The sequence below is a fragment of the Procambarus clarkii genome, chromosome 23 (assembly GCF_040958095.1).
Source record: "Procambarus clarkii isolate CNS0578487 chromosome 23, FALCON_Pclarkii_2.0, whole genome shotgun sequence".
In the NCBI taxonomy this organism is placed as follows: domain Eukaryota; kingdom Metazoa; phylum Arthropoda; class Malacostraca; order Decapoda; family Cambaridae; genus Procambarus; species Procambarus clarkii.
The window spans coordinates 23,565,281-23,573,618 of record NC_091172.1 but is presented as its reverse complement, the minus strand read 5'-3'; positions in this window follow the sequence as shown (position 1 = coordinate 23,573,618).

The window sequence follows — 8,338 nt, the reverse complement described above, 5'->3', positions numbered from 1 at the left end:
CTGTCTTTATCTACCCTATCAATTCCTCTGAGAATCTTGTATGTGGTGATAATGTCTCCTCTAACTCTTATGTCTCCCAGTGACGTGAGGTTTAATTCTCGTAGTCTCTCCTCGTAGCTCATACCCCTCAGTTCGGGTACTAGTTTGGTGGCAAACCTTTTCTAGTTTAGTCTTATGCTTGACTAGATATGGACTCCATGCTTGGGCTGTATACTCCAGCATTGGTCTGACATATGTGATATACAAAGTTCTGAATGATTTCCTACACAAGTTTCTTAAGAAACTTGTGTAGGGAATCCCTACACAAGTTCTTAAGTTAGCCAGCCTGGCATATGCCGCTGATGTTATCCTCTTGATATGGGCTTCAGGGGGACATGTCTGGCGTGATATCAACCCCCAGGTCTTTCTCTCTCTCTGACTCTTGAAGTATTTCATCTCCCAAATGATACATTGTATCTGGCCTCCTGCTCCCTACACCTATCTTCATTACATTATATTTGCTTGGGTTAAACTCTAACAACCATTTGTTCGACCATTTCCTTCAGTTTGTCCAGATCTTCTTGAAGCCTCAAACCACCAAGAAGGAGGTTGGGGTGAGGGGGTGTATGAGTGTGGGGGTGAGTCGGAGTATTAGTGTGGGGGCGGGGATGAGGGGGGGTGGGTATCAGGGTGGATGTGGGAAGGGAGTATCAGTGGACACGGGAGTGTGTGGGGGGGGGAGGCGAGGACAAGTCATTTACAATGCCAGGGTTTTAAATAGTTTTTCTCTCACATCTGGACCAGGGACCATTTCCCCCTGGTAACTGCCTGATCAAGCAGACTATTCGTGCGCGTTTACCTGTATGCAGGAAGAGTGTTGAAGACATGAGGGAAGCATCATTAGAGGTGACAGACAGGAGTGGTGGAAGGACCAAGTGGACTATATACCCACAGTGAGGTGGAGGAGACGTCAGCGGGGGCGGGGCACACGCCGGGTCGCCACCACCAAAACTGACATTTATAGCCGGGTATAAGCGGACATTACGAGCTCTGACTCGTCCTTACCTAGAGGTGCTCCTCCAAGACTTGGAGGTTAACTCGTCTATACGTTAATTGTACAATAAGGTTAAACACAGGTATGGGCAGTAGTGGACACTTATGTGTCATCAAGACTCGTCCAACGGAGTGGTGTGTGGGACGACCGTCTCCGGGTGGGACGACCGTCTCCGGGTGGGACGACCGTCTCCGGGTGGGACGACCGTCTCCGGGTGGGACGACCGTCTCTGGGAGGTACCTCCACCCTCTGGTCTTGGCGCCACACAAGCAGGGCCCCCGTCTCACTCTCCACACACACAGTCCTCCTCACTCCACATGCCTCCTGCAGGTTAGCAACGGGTGCAACAGGTAAGGTTCTAATACTGGGGGATTTTATGTACAGGGTAATAGGAAGGGCAAGGAAGGATCCGCATGCACATAAAGAGATGTGGAGACACGTACTGGTGTACCTGGTGAAGGGGGAGACGGCCCACCAGGTACACCAGACATGTCTGCCAAACGGAGGTAGACTTTGAGAACCTAACATATAAGATGCCCCTTGGAGCCAGCGACCACTGGATCATTGCGTTCACTTCATAACGGAGCTGAAAGTCGGAGTCAAGTAAAGAAATAGGTTGAGGACTGCTACAACAGACAAAATACAGACTATGGGACTACGAGAGGTTAAGGACTCATCTACGGGCAGTTCGATGGGATAATGAACTGGAGAGAAAACATCAAATGCGATGATGGACTTAGCCATAAGAAAACGTGCAAAAGCTACGGAGGACCTGATACCATACAAATCACATCAAATCAAATCAAATGTTTATTCAGGTAAAAGTACATACATACAAGATGAGTTACAAACATAATGTTGGATCTGTAGACAGAGCGAGTACAGTACATACAATGCCTGAAGCCACTAATACGCACAGTGTTTCGAGCAAGGTGTGGGGGGGGGGGAAAAACACTTAGACTAAAACTTAATACTTATTGAAATCAAAGCATAAATTGAGTTGAACAAAAATGGCGGATAGCAGCAGTTATACAAGTTGGTCAACAAACAGTATTGTTTGTAAATAGCAAGACATGAGTTGACATTTAGGGGTAAGGTAGGTTAAATGGAGTTTATTAGGTAGTACTTAGTTTTCCTCTTAAACTGGTTAAGAGGGGTACAGCCTTTGACATGATTGGGAAGGTCATTCCACATTCTGGGTCCCTTGATTTGTAGAGCATATCTAGTTTGGTTAAGTCTCACTCTTGGAATATCATTCAGGGAGGAAGTCGGCGAGAAGAGGAAGGCATCAACCTAGATGAAGAGGCAGTACAAGGATGAGACAGAGAAGACTTGAGAGGCAGGGAAAATGCTGAAGATATATTTACAAAGGTAAACAGAAGCCATAAAGGAAGCCTGAAACTAGTACTCAAGAGACATGAAGGTAGAAACGAAGCAATTTCAGAATGACAGTAACAAACACAAGGACTAATCAAATGTGTTCCTCAATGTATATAAGAGAGAATGTCTGTTTATCTGTCTTGTATGTCGGCAGGTCTGTCCAAGGTTGAAGGCCAGACGCTTGAGGCTAGTCTCACCCAACTTTGCAGGAGGAATGATTTGGGGTACGGGACGGACATAAGCTGGTCGGGGTCGGCCTACGTTAAATATTTTAAGAAATATTAGCATTTATAGTGACCACCATTCAATTTTCATTGGGTCAAGTGTAAAATATTTATTGTTTCCGACAGTGTTCTTACAGTACTTCTTAATAATACTTCTTCTAAGAGAAGGGGCAGAGGGAGGAAGCGAGAGGGGGGGAGGGGGAAGAGGAGAGAAAGAGGTAGAGGGAAGAGAGGGGGAAGGACGAGGACGCAGTAGAAGCATAAAGAATGACTTAGTCATTTTCTACCACAGACGAAGCCAATCTTTATACAATAGTAACCAGCATACTTACATTTCCTTCTGACCTCCGTGGACAGGGCGGGACCACTGGTGGTCAGCAAACAGTGTAGAGAGCTCCTGGGTGCTCACCCCCAGCTGACAGTACTGCTTCAACACTGTAACCACCATACACACTATCTCTTCTCTCTTACGTAGTCAGTGTTAGAGAAGTGACCTACGTATTGAGAAGGTGGGGGTGTTGTGAAGGTGGGGGTGTTGTGAAGGTGGGGGTGAAAAGGAGGTTGTGGGGGGATAGGCTCGTCCTACCAACCTCAGCTACTGCACTTTGGGTTCAGTTCTAATTTAGGCGCAACGCCCCCCGGTAACTGAATGCAGCTCCCCCCCCCCCCCAACCACCCACGCCCCGTGGGGGTCGCGTGCCCCAACGTTTCCGTCCCCTCTCCCCCACCCACACTACGGGAGGGTCTGTGCACCTGTTGACACCTCATACATTACAGCACCCCCACACAGTACCACTTTGGCTCGTCTGCCTTCACATTTTCCTGCTGTGTCGTCTTCTATTCCGTCTGATGTCTGACGGTTTCTCCTCTTGCAGGCACGGTGTCTTGTACATCGTGATCATGTGTCATCTGGTTCTCAAGTAACCTTATGAGGCTGATGATTTACTAGTATAGACGCACTACCCCGGCAAACCACCCTAGCCTGGCTAGCCACCCTAGCCTGGCTAGCCACCCTAGCCTGGCTGGCCCCCTCCCCCCTAGCCTGGCTAGCCACCCTAGCCTGGCTGGCGACATCACCACAGCTCTACACCTGACAAAGGGGCCGGAAGTGGGCCGGATTACTGAGGCAGCATCAGCGGAAGTTGAGCCGACCTGATGCCGGATGTTGACCCGGAACCCTAGCTGTCTGTTGCTGCCGGGGCGTGGTGGTGGACCCCCTGGCAGGGCGTGGTGGTGGACCCCTGGCAGGGCGTGGTGGTGGACCCCTGGCAGGGCGTGGTGGTGGACCCCTGGCAGGGTGTGGTGGTGGACCCCTGGCAGGGTGTGGTGGTGGACCCCCTGGCAGGGCGTGGTGGTGGACCCCTGGCAGGGCGTGGTGGTGGACCCCCTGGCAGGGCGTGGTGGTGGACCCCCTGGCAGGGCGTGGTGGTGGACCCCTGGCAGGGCGTGGTGGTGGACCCCTGGCTGGACGTGGTGGTGGACCCCTGGCAGGGCGTGGTGGTGGACCCCCTGGCAGGGCGTGGTGGTGGACCCCTGGCAGGGCGTGGTGGTGGACCCCTGGCAGGGCGTGGTGGTGGACCCCTGGCAGGGCGTGGTGGTGGACCCCTGGCAGGGCGTGGTGGTGGTATATTATGTTTGACTCTGGGGATATCAAAGAGATATTTATGTCTGATGTGGTGAGTATGAGTTCTATTACATCTGTCCAGGAAGAGTTTCAGAACAGGGTTTGCAGTTGTGTTGATACTTTTAATACTCCATTAATATCCCCTTTGTTATGTCCATTCACCCACTTGTAAACCTCTATCATGTCACCCCTAACTCGTCGCCTTTCCAGTGAATGCAATTTAAGGTTTGTTAATCTTTCTTCATATGAAAGATTTCTAATTTTGGGAATTAACTGTCATCCTACGCTGGACACGTTTAAGTGAATTTATATCCATTCTATAGTACAGCGACCAAAACTGAACTGCATAATCTAAATGGGGCCTAACCAGAGCAAGATATAGCTGAAGAATCACACCTGGTGTCTTGTTACTAACGCTTCGATTTATAAATCCAAGTGTCCTATTTGCCTTATTACGAACAATCATGCAGGAAATGTATATGTTTATCTCTCAGAATGTTTGGTAATATGTTTATTGTTTGTGATGTGTGTCTATGTATGTATTAACACGATGTACTGAACGGGGTGAGAATAGCTTGAGCTACCTCATCCCTTTGTGTGTATTTTACCTCAATAAACTTATTTCAATTTCAATTTCAATTCAAAACATTCATGCATTGATCCTTTGGGTTTAAATTCTTACTAATCATAACTCCTAGATCCCTTTCGCAATCTGGCTTCGCAATCTCAACACTATCTAGCTCGTATCTTGTAACTCTATCATCATTACCTAGCCTCAAAACTTTACATTTATCAGCATTAAACTGTATCTGCCAATCTTTTGACCATTTCAAAACCCTATTTAGATCAACTTTTACGAAACGTGTTCAAGCGTCGCGTCAGACTAGAAATAAAAATGAATTTTGGAGAATTGATTTTCAATTACCATCGCCAGTAAAAAGAAACAAGAAATATAGAGAAAATTCGTGTTAGAATTATTAATCTCACTTTTTTGGTCATATTTAACAATATATGTAATATATTATGAGGTAACATTAATAAAACCAATAAAATCGTGTAGTGTACTCTATGTATTCAAATATATTACTTTGAAACCTGTATCAGGCACTAAAAAAAAAAAAATTGGGCTACTCTTATTACAAATTCGCTACTTTTAGACCGTCAGCTTCGCTACTTCCAGCCAGAGTAGCTGACAACCGTGGCCGGCCGCCTCAACCACGCGGACACGTCGCACCGAAATGCTCACAATACAGTATAAGGATGTGTTTGTTGCACCAGAGATGCCGCCACAGGGACAGGATGCCGCTACAGGGACAGGATGCCGCCACAGGGACAGGATGCCGCTACAGGGACAGGATGCCGCTACAGGGACAGGATGCCGCTACAGGGACAGGATGCCGCTACAGGGACAGGATGCCGCTACAGGGACAGGATGCCGCCACAGGGACAGGATGCCGCTACAGGGACAGGATGCCGCTACAGGGACAGGATGCCTGGGAGGCTTATCGAGGTTTAGTTAGGTTGGGTTAGGGTGTTCTGGGTCTGGGGTGGGCTAGGTTAGAGTTGGTTGGGTAAATGTTGGCCATACATCTCGTGTACGACGTGACATGCTTCTGAACAGGTACCCTTTGGAGATACACTTTATTTATTTATTTATTTATTTATTTATTTATTTATTTATTTATTTATTTATTTATTTATTTATTTATTTATTTATTTATTTATTTATTTATATACAAGATGGTGCATTGGGTCTGTGAGAGTATATATAAAAAAAATACGGGCTCACCATAGCCCGTGCTACTTGGAACTTTGTTCCAGGTAGAGAATCTTTAACAGCAACAACAAAGAGATTTCCCCATTTTGCACCCGCAAGATAACGTAAGCTTTTAAGGATTGATAAATGTTAATCTTCTTGTTTGAGGAGCTGTTCACTTGAGACAGTTAAGCAAGTCCCAGCTGTGTCTGGGTACAAGTGACAGGATGAACAACCCAGCGAGTTTTCTTCCTATTGGGGAGTGTTGTACATTCTGCTATGGCGGTATGTCCACTCACAAGATGAGTGGCGCTGCCCAATAAACTCGCCCCTCTGGGCAAAATTAAACAAAATTTAACAACATACGTAACATTGGTGTACCTACATTTTTTTTGCAAAACCTGAGCCTTTTACCTACCGCAAGGTAAATTCAGGTAAATCATGAAATAAAAAAAATCAAAGAGAGGAAAATAAGCATACAGTGTTTTACTCTCACATTCATTGCTCAATTTTTGCTGCTGCACTAATGATGCCAATATTTTATATCAAAATATATGGCAATTTTTTTTTAATATCAAAATTGGACAAAATATGCCCAATATTTTATATCAGTTAGTATTTGGTTAATAATGTTTATTCAGGTATAAGTACATACATAGAAAATGACTTACAAACTTAATGTTGGATTTCTAGATAAATTTAGTATTTACTATGCCTAAAGCCACTAATATGCACAGCGTTCTGTTCAAATGGGGAGGTTTTAAGAACTCTGTATATAACACTGAAGCAGACATCAGTAAGTCTGCTTCACTGAAAACAATGATGCATAAATGTCAATAATGGATAAAAAGCCACACTTGTGTAATTTGTGAAATTTATGTAAAGATTTACAGGTGCAAATCTATAGATAAATTTCACAAGTAACATAAGTGTGGGTTTATATCCTATTTTGTTATGTCTGTGAGAAAACATTAAGTAATGGTAAAGTCAATAAAATTACTGTTAACTGCAAGATTTTTATGACAAGTTTTGGAAATGGCATTTCAGTTTCTGAACCTTATTTTCTGTTCTTTTATGCATTAATCCAGTCACTAATTGGTCTTAATATTTTCTAGTTTATCAATCTGCTGTGTTTTCAAGTTCAGTTTGTCTAATGCTAGACTGCCTGCATACTATGAATTTTTACATTTTCTTCAAAAGAGCTGAACTAAGAAAATCTTGATTTTGTTCAGTAGTTAAATCAATAATGCTTGAAAACTGCATTTAAGCTCTGAATGCCAGTTTCTCATGAATTTTTCAAGATCTATAATTTTTTATAGGCTTGTGAAATATTTGAAGTGCCATTGTTAGTATGACTTCTAAAAAGTAAAAATTGGATTTTAATCTTCAAGTACTTTGCTGGAGGCAGTGGTTCTGTTCATTTGACCCTAGTGGACGGGTTGTTCATTTACAGCTGTCATTGTCTTTTCTGACAAAGCACTAGTTGGTGGCCTTCTGGAGGCATCCTTTGGTTATTATTGTGTCCAGTGGTAACAACAAAATGATTTTACTTGCCATTTTGGGCACGTATGTAATAGGTTCGTCGCCCATTGGGGTCCACGCGAAGCCTAATAGACACCCTGTCTTACTGTGAGAAACCATCAAACATTCTGTTAATGTGTTTATTGCTCCCTTTCTATTCATTGGGACTACAGTATTTTTTTGTACTTTCTACTCTGCCTCCACATCTTGTAAACAATTATTTCAGTATATATATTTGCAATCAGTCTCAATAATTTTTACATGAAGATTGGTATGTACAGTACACCTGTCTCTTGCTTGCATTCCAGGAAATATATGTTTAGCAAGTTTGAGCAGCCCCAATTATTGAAGTGTTTTGTTTAATGGATTTAGGCAGTAAATGTTCTTTGTATTTTCTCCAGGTCATCATGTTTGCCAGCTTTAAATGGAATACAGTTGTTAATACAGTATACAGTACAACAGTGTTCCACCCTAGAGAACTTTGTGGCTTCATTTGGCAGCTTTGAGATCATTTGGCAAGTCAATAACCTTCAGTGTGTTCTGTCCCTGTCATATTTTTCTCCTCATGATACAGGTATGTAAATATTATAATAATAAGTAATTTATGAGATAGAGGAGAGGCTCTGCTGGTTGGGAAGAGAAGGTAATCCAAGAATTGAAAATATCTGTTTTCTGGAAGGTTTCCCCCCCCTCCCTCCCTTTTTGAGCATATTGTATGAAAACCATTGACTGCTTAATTATCCATAAAAGTTAATATGAAATATGCTTGGAGAACTTGTCTCTTCACGGCTCAAATTTGT